The sequence below is a fragment of the Triticum urartu genome, chromosome 7 (genome assembly GCF_003073215.2).
Source record: "Triticum urartu cultivar G1812 chromosome 7, Tu2.1, whole genome shotgun sequence".
Lineage (NCBI taxonomy): Eukaryota > Viridiplantae > Streptophyta > Magnoliopsida > Poales > Poaceae > Triticum > Triticum urartu.
The window spans coordinates 19,370,893-19,382,799 of record NC_053028.1 but is presented as its reverse complement, the minus strand read 5'-3'; the positions used below and the strand labels follow the sequence as shown (position 1 = coordinate 19,382,799).

Here is an 11,907-nt window from a genome sequence, read left to right as displayed (position 1 = left end):
CGCCCACGGAGTCGCCTTGAAGACGTACCTGTATTGTTTTTCCTTGGCAATCTCGCATGTTTACGTATGTATCCTGGTTTTCCATGGCAATCTCTCTAGACTTTATGTTTAGTTGTCCTGGTCATGCGTACCACTGCGATATCAACGGACCTGTGTTGCCGTCAAGCACCCAGAGACCAACTGGATCACGATGCTGCTATCTCTCCACACTCTCATTGGTGCACTCCTCCTACTGCTGAATTGATCCCAGGAGGAGGAGATGGCCTTCACCGGCAACCAAGACAACGACGCCAGGGGACGTCTTGCTGGGAAGAAAAGAACGTCAAGCATAGTATGATGTTCAAGTCGTCATCATGTCGCTATCAGCAGAATTCCCTTGAACGCCACGGCCGCTTCGACCTCGAACACCCATCTTGGTTACAGACCCATCAAGATACACGCCGTTCCAATTATCTCCTAACCATGGCCAGCGCGCGTGCTCCGGGCGCTTCAGCCGAGGCCGCCATTGCCTTGTACGCCCTATTCTAGTCCTCCTCCTCTTCTCTCGATCTGCCAGTGGCAGCGATGCGCTCTGGAAAGATTGGTTTTGGACTAATGTCGCAACAAGATTGGACGGGTTGCAGCAGTGTTCTCCATCTGATCCAGAGATCGATCCTTCCCTGCAAAATAAAGCTGGACTTCTTTGGGATCACAGCACGCCGGTTCAATGGTGCTAGGCAGGCTGACCTTTTGTGGCTGGTCCGATTAGTCCGGTCGATTCGATAGAGAGATCGTTCTTGTTGTGCCAAAATAAAAGAGATCGTTCGTGCGCCGATTGATGGGATCGTTTCTTCGTTCCCCAAAAAAGCCGAGAGATCGATCGTTCTCACATATAGCCTGAAAAAACAAACCCTCAGAGATCGATCGAGGCTTGTTCAGAACCCTCAAAAAGATATATGAAAGAGGAAAAAAAGTAGGAAAATAATCTCAGCCATCGATTTTCTTCGCTTCATTCGTGCTTTTGGGGAGCACATTATCTTCCGAAAGAATTTCTTTGAAAAGACGTAACATCTCTGTGAAGCTCTTGTTTGATAGACCGTTTGCTGCTTTAAATCTGAGAAGCGCCAGGGTGACACTCAACCTGGAATATTTCTTTTTGCAACCTGGATACAATTCTTTTTTGAAGTCCGCATCAATGGTTGGCAGATCCTTGTACCCAATCATATCCTTTTTTGGGCCCTTGAAATCTGTAATCATAGCAGCAAAATCTAGCATATCAAGATCTTCATCATCTGCGTCAACGTCTTGGTTTTTTAATGGGCATTTTGGTTTTCCGGTGTTTCATTGGTAGCTTGACGCCTCTGCCTCGATGTTAGATTCAACATTCATGTGACACTGATCGGGGTTTGGCATCTCGTTGCCCTGGGTATCTTCATCCATGACCTCCTCTTCACCGTATCTGGTCCAACATGTATATCCATCCATTAATCCCCTAGAGACTAAGTGCATTTGGACATCTGCAAGTTCATGTGACTCTGTATTGGCACAATCAGTACATGGACACAGGATGTAATCCGCATCACCAATTCTCCTTTTTGTACTTTCAGCAAAATTCATGAACTCTGTCACGCCACTGATAAAATCTGCGGTTCCCTGATTCTTCATCCATCGAGATCGTTCCATCTGCAGCACACAAATGGTAATTAAAAACAAAACAACAACATTAATACACGGATTAACTACTGCCCAAAGATGCATGCATAAATCACAAGGTTTTATTTTAATAATTACTAAGGGCACTCCATCTTGTTATCCAGACGTGCAATGAAAAAAATTATTGGCCAGTCAATTTACACGCAGAGTACTAATACAACACTACCCTTAGGAATTGAATACTTTAATTAAGCCACTCACGAAAAGAATACCTTAATTATTTAGCCGCGCGGCGACCTCCACCCAGCAGACAGACAAGCGCGATGTGGTGGCACACCGAGACAGCAGGGTCGAGGAGCAAAGCTTAGTGCGGCTGCCGCCTGAAGTTCGACCTCCACTATCCCGCCATCGATCGCGATGGATGTGCTCGAATCACGCCGCCGTGGACCTCGATGGTTGAGCTCCTCCAATCTCCCGCCGCATACCAAGGATTGACCTCCTATGACGCCGCCACCGCCCACCGACCAAGGATTGACCTCTTCTCCGGTAGCCGCTGCCTAGGCCGCCGCCGCCATCTCTATGTGCAGAGCGGCTGTTTTTTTATGGATATCCACAGAGCGGCTGTTTTTTTTGACAGATATCCACAGAGCGGCCGTTTACACGGTATCTCACCGTAACTCAATCATATGGACAGGGTAGTACATCACACACTGTTATGTAATGGCAATCGTGTCTAACCTACGTTGTCTTCTCACACGGTTTGGTGCGGAAGTCGTGTGTGACGTTGTAATACCTAACACAGACGACATGTATAAACAATGTGCCGTATACAACATATAGTGCCATAAGTAGTTACCGACCGTTAGCTTAACCTCCACAGTTTCCCCATTTCCCACAAATCCCTACATAGCCTCCAAATTCCCTCGCGTGGTGCTGACATTGGGGGAATGCAGACGAGTGGTGCTGATGGTTTCCATGCGGCTGCTTGATACGTCTCCAACGTATCTACTTTTTCTCACGCTTTTCCACTTGTTTTGGACTCTATTTTGCATGATTTGAATGAAACTAACCCCGGACCGATGCTGTTTTCAGCAGAACTACCATGGTATTGTTTTTGTGCAGAAATAAAAGTTCTCGGAATGGAATAAAAGTTTGCGAGGATTTTTTATATCAATAATAAGAATTTCTGGAGCCAAGACCCACTAGAGAGGGGCCCCTGGGTGGGCACAATCCACCAGGGCACGCCCCCTCTCCTGGCGCGCCCAGGCGGGTTAAACCCACCTGGTGGCCCCGCAGACAACCCCCCTGATACTATAAAATCACATATTTCCAGAAAAAAATCAGGGAGAAAGAATTATCACGATCCACGAGACAAAGCCGCCAAGCCCTGTTCTTCCTTGGGAGGGTAGATCTGGAGTCCGTTTGGGGCTCCGGAGAGGGGGATCTTCGTTCTTCGTCATCACCAACCCTTCTCCATCGCCAATTCCATGATGCTCCCCACAGGGAGTGAGCAATTCCTTCGTAGGCTCATTGGTCGGTGAGGAGTTGGATGAGATTCATCATGTAATCGAGTTAGTTTTGTTAGGGCTTGATCCTTAGTATCCACTATGTTTTTAGATTGATGTTCCTATGACTTTGCCATGCTTAATGCTTGACACTTTGGGCCCGGGTGCCATGATTTTAGATCTGAACCGTTTATGTTATCATCATTATATCCATGTTCTAGATCCGATCTTGCAAGTTAGAGTCACCGACTATGTGTTATGATCCGGTAACCCCGGAGTGACAACAACCGGGCCCATTCCCGGTGATGACCGTAGTTTGACGAGTTCATGTATTCACTATGTGTTAATGCTTTGTTCCGGTTCTCTATTAAAAGGAGGCCTTAATATCCCTTAGTTTCCAATATGGACCCCACTGCCATGGGAGGGTAGGACAAAAGATGTTATGCAAGTTCTTTTAATAAAGCATGTATGACTATTTACGGAATACATGCCTACAGTATATTGATGAACTGGAGCTAGTGTCGTATCGCCCTAGGTTATAACCGTCTCATGATGAATATTATCCAACAAGTCAGCGATCCAATGCCTATGGATTTATCCTATATTGTTCTTGCTAAGTTACTACTGTTATCATTAGTGTTACACTTGCTACATAATTACTGCTATCGCTGTTACCATTATTGTTACTGCTTTCACTACTATCAAAACTAACAAACTACTTTGCTACTAATCACTTTGTTGCAGATAATTAATATCCAAGTGTGGTTGAATTGACAACTCAGCTGCTAATACCTTCAAATATTCTTTGGCTCCCCTTGTGTCGAATCTATAAATTTGGGTTGAATACTCTACCCTCGAAAACTGTTGCGATCCCTATACTTGTGGGTTATCACTGCTCCTGCTCGTATTGCCGCCACAACGGTGGTCGCTGCCGAGCACTTTCCTAAGGTCATCAGAAGGCAGGTGTACTATGGATCCAAATCGTCCTGTCAGGTTCCAATCTATCCCGATCTTTTTTAGCATGTCCAAAGTATAGCCCCTTGATGAATCTGTTCTGAATGACTCCTGCTACCTCTTGAGCATGCGTTGGTTTTTCCTTGAAGAGGTAAGGGTGATGCAGCAAAGTAGCGTAAGTATTTCCCTCAGTTTTTGAGAACCAAGGTATCAATCCAGTAGGAGACTACACGCAAGTCGCCTAGTACCTGCACAAATAAATAAGAACCTTGCAACCAACGCGATAAAGGGGTTGTCAATCCCTTCACGGCCACTTGCAAAAGTGAGATCTGATAAAGATAATAAGATAAATATTTTTGGTATTTTTGTTGTATAGATTGGAAAATAAAGATTGCAAAATAAATAGTAAACTAGAATTGTAGATTGGAAACTTATATGATGTAAAGTAGACCCGGGGGCCATAGGTTTCACTAGTGGCTTCTCTCAAGATAGCATATATTACGGTGGGTGAACAAATTACTGTCGAGGAATTTATAGAAAATCGCATATTTATGATGATATCTAGGCATGATCATGAACATAGGCATCACGTCCATGCCAAGTAGACCGAAACGATTCTGCATCTACTACTATTACTCCACACATCAACTGCTATCCAGCATGCATCTAGACTATTAAGTTCATAAGAACAGAGTAACGCATTAGGCAAGATGACATGATGTAGAGAGATAAACTCAAGCAATATGATATAAACCCCATCTTTTTATATATCCTCAATGGTAACAATACAATAACTGCCTTGCTGCCCCTGCTGTCACTGGGAAAGGACACCACAAGATTGAACTCAAAGCTAAGAACTTCTCCTATTGCAAGAAAAATCAATCTAGTAGGCCAAACCAAACTGATAATTCGAAGGGACTTGCAAAGATATCAAATCATGCATATAAGGATTCAGAGAAGAATCAAATATTTTTCATAGATAATCTCAATCATAAACCCACAATTCATCGGATCTTGGCAAACACACCGCAAAAATAATTACATCGAATAGATCTCCAAGAACATCAAGGAGAACTTTGTATTGAGAACCAAAGAGAGAGAAGAAGCCATCTAGATAATAACTATGGACCCGAAGGTCTATGGTAAACTACTCACACATCATCGGAGAGGCTATGGTGTTGATGTAGAAGCCCTCCGTGATCGAATCCCCATCCAGCAAATCGCCGGAAAAGGTCCCCAGATGGGATCTCACGGGTACAGAAGGTTGCGGCGGTGGAAAAGTGGTTTCGTGACTCCCCTGAATGTTTTCAGGGTATAAAGAGTATATATAGGCGAAAGAAGTAGGTGGTGGAGCTACGAGGGGCCCATGATGGTGGGAGCGCGCCTGGCCCCCTGGGCTCGCCGCCCTACCTCGTGGCCGCCTCGTTGCTTCCTTGACCTCCACTCCAAGTCTCCTGGATTGCGTTTGTTCCAAAAAATATCCTTGTGAAGGTTTCATTCCATTTGGATTCTGTTTGATATGCCGGATCTAGCCGTTAAAATCCACGGCAAACCATACGATGCCGGAAATCCTCGGGACCTGGCATGCTGTCATCATATGGCCCTTCTAGGGTGCGGTGAAAGTTTTAGCGCGTTTCGCAGAAACCTGACCGTAGGTCGCTCGTAAACTACACCATCTCCAAGGTAGTATCTGGCTAATGAGAGAGAACGTGTCCGGTTTGTGAAGGAAGTGCGTTGCCCGTTGCTCTGTTGACCTCAAAACTTCTCGTGCTCTCAAAGGGGGCCATTGCATGACACATGACAGTACATGGCATTTTTGGGCCCACCTGCTATATTTGAGACATTTACTGCATCCGTATGGTTTCAATGCGGGAAATTGCAGATCTGCACGGCGGCCACCTGAAAGGATGTCTAGAAGTGGTTCGTCAAATCATATAAAATGTCTTTGCGGTATGTGGAGGCCTAGTGCAACCCAAGGAGGGCGCATGCCCCACCTCCGGGAGGCGAATGTGCCTCGACGGCATGCTGGATCCAGCCGTTAAAATCACAAAAAATCATACGATGCTGGCAATCCTTGGGACCTGTCACGATGTCATCATATGGCCCTTGTAGAGTGTGGTGAAAGTTTGAGCCTGTTTCGTAGAAGCCTGTCCGGAGATCGCTTGTAAACTTCTCCATCTCCGAGGTAGTATCTGGCTATCGAGAGAGAATGTGTTCCGTTTGTGAAGGAGGTGTGATGCCTGTTGCTTCATTGACCTCGAAACTTCTCATGGTCTCAAAGGGGGCCATTGCATGACACGAGCAAGGACATAGCATTTTTCTGGGCCACCAACAATATTTGAGACATTTATTGCATCCGTAGGGTTTCAATGCGGGAAGTTGCAGAGCTGCATGGCAACCACCTGAAATGATGTCCATAAGTGGTTTGTTAAATCACATATGATGTCTTTGCAATATGTGTAGGCCTAGTGCAACCAAAGGAGGGGCAGGCCCCACCATCGTAGGGTGAATTTACCTCGGTGGCATGCCAGATCTAGTCGTTAAAATCCACGCAAAATCATATGATGCCCAAAATCCTCGGGACCTGGCATGGTGTAGTCATATCGCCCTTGTAGGGTGTGGTAAAAGTTTGAGCATGTTTCGCAGAAGCCTGACCGAAGGCCACTTGTAAACTACACCATCTCCAAGGTAGTATCTGGTTATCGAGAGAGAACGTGTTCGGTTTTGTGAAGGAAGTGTGCTGCCTATTGCTCCGTTGGCTATTTCAACACTCAATCACACTTGTATACATATATTAAGACACAGTGCAAGTTTTGGTGGCATTACTACACCCGAAGGCCCCCGACTGGGCCCAACCTACTACCGGATCCCCCTCTTGTCGACCCGACACGGCCGTTTCCCCCTCCAAGTGCCGGCGGCAGCGCCTTCCGCGAAGGGGGTCACACTCCGGAGCCGCATGACGGGTGTTTTCACCTGACACCACACTTCCAGACATGTAAGAGGACCCATCGCAAGATTTTGTGGCATAGCTAGCCCCCTAGAAAATATAAGAAATTGCCACGCCTATTATATCACATGTGTCTGCACTGTGTAAAAATTTCATGAATTGATCATGTTTCGAGTGTTCAGAAATATTCATGCAGCGACAAAACCACAGAGGGATTACTTTGATTTCATTGCCATCCGTGAGGAGGGGGGACCCCACACCTGAGCCGCGTATTGCCTCTTCAGACATGCCACCAGACCTTAAGACATGTATGAGGACCCGACACAATGCTCTGGTGGCATTGCTACCCCCCGAAGGCCCCCAGCCGGCCTAACCCTGGACCAATTGACCTGGAGATCTACGCCTTTGACTTTCGTCGGACGAGATTTGACCAATGGACGTTTTCACCTGATTATGATAGGTTATCCCATAGGAACGCTTGAGAACAAGGTTTTGGCCAAACCCACCATAAGATTCCCTCCGTGCCGACGGCATCGCCGTCCATGAAGGGGTCACACTCCGGAGCCGGTTGCTGGGTGTTTGCGCCTGCCACCACAATCCTTGAAACAATATGATGGATGTAGATATAAAATTTGTCTCGATTGGCTAAGGAATGAAAAATATACAAAAAATTCAAAACAAAAGGGTGGTTTCTATAAATTTGAAGCAAACATGGTTTAAGTTTGTTCAAATTTGAAAAATAGTATAGCAACAGAATCATTCCAAGATTCAGATAAAAAAACATATAAAATTTGTCAAAATCGATCCAAGTATCAATTACTTATGATTTTAACAAACTATAAGGACCTATATGCAAAAGTACATGAGGTCACATTTCTAACATACTAAAAAACAAAAACGAACTAGATATTCATAATATATGGAAAATTCTACCCCAAGTCGATGTATAATTTGTGTATGTTTAAGTTTAGATAAGTTAGATTTAAATAATTCAAATTTTAACTTTTAAAAACATAAAAATAATTTAAAATAAAAATCAGATGATATCTATGCCTACGGCCATGCCGTAGGCATAGTTCTCGGCCAGGGGCTACCAGGAGGCGCCACGTGGTGAGGCTATGCCTACGGCCTTGCCGTAGCTAGGCATAGATGGAAACTATGCCTACGGCTTTGCCGTCGGCATAGCTCTGCCACGTGGAAGCTCCTACTAAAAAAATATAGATAATATCTATGCCGACGGCCGCCGTCAGGGCCGTCGCATAGATTTGACGGCGTCAGCCCGCCGCTTGTCCCCGGGCCACCGGCCACCTCTATGCCGACGGCCTAACTATGCCTACGGCTGCCGTAGGCATAGATTGATATATGTCGACGGCCTTACTATGCCTACGACTGCCGTAGGCATAGATGGAGCTATGCCGACGGTATTCCCCAGGCCGTCGGCATAGCTCCATCTATGCCTACGGCAGCCGTCGGCATAGATAAGGACGTAGGCATATAAGGTTATTCCGGTAGTGCCAAATCACTTGGTCGAGGACTATCCATCAACATCCAGTGGAACAGTGCTGGCCATGGTGCGGTACTTCAGGGCGTACAACATCTCGAGGTAGCGGCGGGTCTCACGCCGCTCGAGATTGGAGACGTACTTCCAGAACCGATACACGCTGGTGAGGATCATCAGCCTCTTAGAGTAAAGCTTCCAAGTGTATCTAAATAAGGTAGTTAAAATGATTGTAGTCGGACATGCTACTCATGATGATCTCAGCAGGACGACCATATGCAGTTGCGAAGGTAGGAAGACCGCAGGTCATGGCCTCGATGACAGTAAGCCCAAAAGCCTCATAGAAAGCAGGCTACATGCGGAAGAGATTTGTGAGAACACAAATTTTTACAAGGCGAGAATGTGGTCTATGCAACATGTAGTTACCTGCACAAAGGCACCCTTGGTGTCACAGCTGTAACAGTAGAGCTCAGCATTACGGACACGGTTCATTTGGGCAGAGATCCAGCAGACATGGCCATTCATGTTGTACTGCCCAACAAGGTCAAACATCTTCTTGAACTCAGACTGCTCCTCCTTGTCCTTTGATGGATTGCCATGGTCACCATAGACAACCACAAGGTTAACAAGCTCCTGCAAGCGAGGGTTCTTGCCATAAAGCTCAACCAGACCTGTCAAGTTCTTGACATGGTCCATGAACAACAATAAATGCATCAAACCACTGCAGCTCAAGCGGTAAGAAACAATACTCCATTTCTCACTTGTGCTAATTGTTTTTGATGTTACTGTAGAGCAGCTCCTCAATCTCTGGGTGGAGGGAGATGAGCCCCCTTTGCGACTCGGAGTGTGGGAAGTAGATGGACATGTCCGCAGCAGGCAAGACAATGTTAAACTTGGGGCCGAAAACATCGATACCATGGGCAACACGGTACATTCCAGGCATTGTCGATGGCTTAATGCCATGTGAGACTTGTATTGGCCAACGGAGTCCTTGATGAGAAGGCATTAGTCCATTCATAGACAACTTCATTCTACAACAAAACCGATGAATATGATAAGTGAAAGTTTAGTTGTAAGAAATATTATTTTCCAGCAATCTCTTGGAAGGTGCTTGTTATGATGAAGTTAGCATGGTTCATCACCGCAATCAGTGGAAGTTTAGTTGTAAGAAACATGTCGCCGAATACCATGGACCATGGTGTTGTATGTGTGGATGGAGTAATGACCAGCCGGTTGGTTGTTATCTTCTGTAGGCCAAGCTTGGGTTCTAGTTGCAGCGTGTCCAAACTCGAAGAATAATCTATGGAGAGAAATTGACTGTTGCACTGTATGATCTACTCTAGTTGTACAGAAAAAGGAAGCTTGAGTTTAGACCAATAGCTGCTTCCGATCAGCCAATCATACATGCATCAGGATTACCGATGAGGATATGCGAGTTGGGTGATACGAGGGAAGCTTTTAATGTTAACATGCCACAGTAATAGAGATCATAACAGCCACTGCTCAATTAGACATGGAGATGCAACCTTGATGTGAGTGAACACATCAACGACACGGCAATACCGACGGCCATAAAAAATGACTTGGTGCTATCAAGAACTAGCAAGATGCATGGCGTCATCAATAGAATTTATTATGATATCACGACACCATAATATGCAGAACTGCACTGTGAGACTACACCATGTGATGGATAATAACGCTCCTTTTGGCTTGGCAGTATATAAACTACTAAAAAAAACAGCACTGACCTTGTAGAGTCAACCGGAGGCGGTGATGCGGTGGCTCACGAAGCCAGACTCTTTTCTCCCTTAAGACTCTGATATCTTCACAACTTTTTTATTAGACGATAGTTTCACTCAATCGCTCTGTTATGCTTCCTTCTTGTTGAGCTATGAGCTCTATTAACACTGACGACCCTTGCGAATTAGGCTCCAACTTGTTGAAGGCCCAACAATCACCCCCCCCCCCCCCCCCCCCCCAATTCTTCGTCTCGGGCGTATCAACAACAACAACCAACACCACTTTCGGGTCGGAGCGGTGCGCCAGCGAGCATGGTAAGCCACCGCCATTGTTGCTGGATGCGGAACCACACTTTAGCGACAGGTTTGGCCCGCATGATAGGATTCTAAAGTCTGCCGAAGTACATTTGCGTCAATCGTGTGGTCCTCTACCATATACATCGTTGATCAATTCACTGCTAAACCTTATGTTTTATTTTATAAATCAAAGGATGCCAACTAGGATTATATGGGCATAATTATGTAATAAATTGCAACACCAGGGGGGCCTACTGGTCTTTTCCTTCATGGAAGCCTCTCCAAGGTGGATCACACATTCTTGATAGGTTTGACAACATAGAGCCTATTTGGATTCGCCCGCAAAGCAAAAAGAGCCGCAACTCCTTATGAGCTTGCTAGCTTCATCATTCGTTTTGGGACTATGTTTATATGCTTGTCCTCAACTGAAGTTCCCGATATATCTCATTCCACGCTAGGTCTCACTATGTGATCATCTATGCCATTCACATTGCTCATCGTCGTAGCTCTCCTCCAACACTTTGCCATTCTCCCTGTAGGAGCTAAACATGATCTGGCTACATGAGGAAGAAGCTAATTATTTATAGGAGGCCAACAAATTATCAATGTCACGTGTGGTCCGGTACCATCATTGCTTCACCAAACATCACATATGCCAACTGTTGTGATCATTCAATTATATATCATGGGAAGTGTAGTTGTTGACATATATAGCACTCAAGGTGTATAAATATGAGCAACCCTGAGCAGCGTCTTGCTAGCAAACCATGATAGAGAAGCCATTCCAAAACTCAATCTATATTATGCAAAAATGGATTATGGTTTGATGAAGTATATCTATGACCCCGTCAGAGTCACATATATACATACTGATCCTGTCAGAGTCACATGAATTAGAAGCCATTCCAAACTCAATCCTTTTCTTTGCAAACTCAATCCTGCCAGAATCACCCCCCCCCCCACACCATTCCTCGTCTTGCGCGTATGAACAACAACGACCACCACCACTTTCAGGTCGGAGCGATGCGCCGACGAGCATGGTAAGCCACAACCATTGTTGCTGGATGCGGAACCACACTTTAGCGACAGGTTTGGCCCGCATAATAGGATTCTAAAGTCAGCCGAACTACATTTGCGTCAATCGTGTGGTCCTCTACCATATACATCATTGCTCAATTCACTGCTAAACCTTATGTTTTGTTTTATAAATCAAAGGATGCCAACTAGGATTATATGGGCATAATTGTTGGCGAACGTAGTAATTTCAAAAAAATTCCTACACACACGCAAAATCATGGTGATGCATAGCAACGAGAGGGGAGAGTATCGTCT

At 45.4% G+C, this 11,907-nt stretch overlaps 1 pseudogene; it reads right to left on the bottom strand.

Annotated features, from left to right (window-relative positions):
- Positions 1–8,572: 8,572 nt before the first annotated feature.
- On the bottom strand, positions 8,573–10,006 carry LOC125524853 (annotated as a pseudogene).
- Positions 10,007–11,907: the final 1,901 nt, after the last annotated feature.